The following is a 2,943-nucleotide window of genomic DNA, read 5'->3' as shown; positions in this document are numbered from 1 at the left end:
TTGAGTATCATTTGAGGTTGGGTCAAAGTTCTTTGTTGGTTTTTATTTCCCCCCTATATCCTTTTATTTCAAGGCCATTTGTTAAAAAGATTTTACCGCACTGTATCACTTTGGGGTCTTTGTCAAAGACCAATTGGCAATATAACTGTGGGTCAGATTCCGGGGTCCATTATGTTCTGTTTATTTATTTGTCAACCCTTATGCCAGTACCACCACCTTGGTGTAAGTCCTACTTTTTTCTTCTTTTATAGGGTGGCTTTGGGTATTCTACACCCTGTAAAATTTCCTATGTACTTTAGAATTGCTTGTTCTTGCAAGCAATTACACTTAAAAAATGTTTTAAGTGTATAATTTTGCCAATCTGATAGGTAAGAAATGGTATTTCAATGTAGGTTTTTTTTTTTTTTTTTTTTGCATTTCTCACATTTGGTGTTCATTGAGCAAACGTTCTAACAGCAGTACCTTAACGCTTTAGAAGAGGACAGTGAGCTGGGCCAGGCAAACTTATGACAGAAGTCCTGAGTTTATAGGAAGATCAGCAACTGTTCAACTTCTCACTCCCTTGGCTGGCCAGCCCAGTGGCTGTTGTACAATTTTCATGATTTCATCCCTGCCTGTGTTGTCCTAGTCTACGTTTGGAAGCATCTGATCTCTTCCAGGGAAAGAAGGATACTGTATGGCAGCTCAGCCAATGGGCAGCCTAAGAATAAATATGGAAATATGGACAAACTTGGGATGGAGCAGGTGGCACAAACCCAGACTTTGTGGCAGGGGATTTGGAAGTGGGAAGGAAAGCTAAATTTGGAAATTTGCCTGGGAGCTATCCAAACGAAGACCTCTGTTTAGAATTCCCCCGTACTCTGTGCACTTTCTCATGGGCTCTTTTGTTCACTTGGATTTGCCTGGACCGAGACAGCCAAACACATTATAGGCTGAGTGCTGGAATAAGGGTCAACAACATGTCATGCTCAGCACTTTGAACCTAGCTGTTTGTTGAGAGAAAATAAGGCTTTATTTTGAGGAAGCCAATGGAGAAGCCACCTCCCTTAAAAAGTAGAGGATAGAAGACTTTTAAAGACCCTATATACCTCTCCTGGTCCTAATTCTCTCCTGTTCTCCCATGGAAAACCACTATTTAGAATTTTGTGTTTAACTACATACCTGTGTATCCTAAAACAATATTGTGGATCTTATGTGAAGTTTCACTCTTTATGTAAATGGACTCTTGCTGTATGTATTCTTCTCTGATTTGCTTTTACATTCACAGTTTTTGAAATTAGGAGATTGAGGTACAATTTACATACAATATAATTTAACTTTTAAAGTGTATAGTTCAGATGGGTTTTGGTAAGGGGTATATACCTGCATGAGAACCCCACAATCAAGATGAGTAACATTTTCATCTCCTCATAGTTTCCTTGTATTCTTAGTATCAGTCCCTCCCCTAAACCCTAAATTCCTGGCAAGGATTGATGTTTTCTGCCACTTTTTTTTTTTTTTTTTGGCCTTTCCAGGATATCATATAAATAGAATTTCATGGTATGAAGTTTTCTTTTTTCAGTTTTATTGAGTTGTAACTGACATACAGAACTGTATAAGGTTAACGTGTGTAGTTTAATGATTTGACTTATATATATTCTGAAATAAGTACTATAAATTTTTTAACATCCATCATCCCATATGGATACAGAAAAAAAGGAAAATTTTTTTTACTATGTGATAAGATACACTTACGATTTACTCTTAATTTTTATGTATACCATACAGCAGGGTCATCTATGGTCATCATGTTGTCTGTTATATCCCTAGTACCTTCTTATCCTATAACTGGGAGTTTGTAATTTTTTACCTTCGCTAGCCAGTCCCCTCCAACCCCTGCCTCTTGTAACCACAAGTCTGATCTCTTTTTCTGTGACTTTTTCTTTTTTTCTTTTTTAAATTAGATTGAACATATCAATGAGATCATATAGTATCTGTCTTTCTATCTGAATATTTTGATTAACATAATGTCCTCCATGTCTATCCATGTTTCTGCAAATGGCAGGAGTTCCTTCTTTTCTATGACTGAATAATATCCTGTCTCATATATATATATATATGTGTGTGTGTGTGTGTGTGTGTGTGTGTGTGTGTGTGTATACATATACATGTATATAAATGTATCTCACAACTCGTTTGTCCATTCATCCATCATTGGACACTTATGTTGTTTCCACGTCTTGGCTGTTATAAATAACGCTGCAGCCAACATAGGGGTACAGGTACATAGTGTTTTCATTTCCTTTGACTATATTCCCAGAAGTAGAATTGTTGGATCATATTATAGTTTAATTTTTTTAGGAATTTCATAATATTTTCCATAGTGGCCATATCAATTTACTTTTCCACAATACCCAAGGGCTCTCTTTTCTCTATATCCTCACCAGCATTTGTAATATCTTGTCATTTTGATGATATCCATTCTAATGAATAATGAAGTTATATCTCATTGTGGTTTTGGTTTCCATTTCCTTGATGATTAATGATGTTCAGTATCTCAGTATCTTTTCATGTACCTGTTGACCATTTGCATATCTTCTTTGGAAAAATGTTCAGGTCTTTTCACCATTTTTAAATTTGATTGTTGTGGATTTTTTTGCTATTGGGTTTATGGGTTCTTGAAATATTTTTAGTATTAGGAGGGCATGATGTTGAAGGAGTAGGAGGCCTAAATTTTTTCTGGTTCCAGGAATTCAGCTAGATAGTTATCAAACCATTCTGAACACCTATGAACTTAAGAGGAGATAGAAGAAAAGAATAGCAGTAATTCTCTGAACAGATAAGTGACCACTTTATGGAAGGTAGGACATGTGGAGAAGTGAATCTGAGGCCATATTTGGGAAGATAGACCACATGAGGAGGGAGCCTCCATCAGTTGGCTACAGGGAAGTGACAGAGCAGGGG

Source organism: Mustela nigripes, chromosome 12 (genome assembly GCF_022355385.1).
Source record: "Mustela nigripes isolate SB6536 chromosome 12, MUSNIG.SB6536, whole genome shotgun sequence".
Classification (NCBI taxonomy): domain Eukaryota; kingdom Metazoa; phylum Chordata; class Mammalia; order Carnivora; family Mustelidae; genus Mustela; species Mustela nigripes.
Note: the sequence above shows the minus strand (reverse complement) of the source record.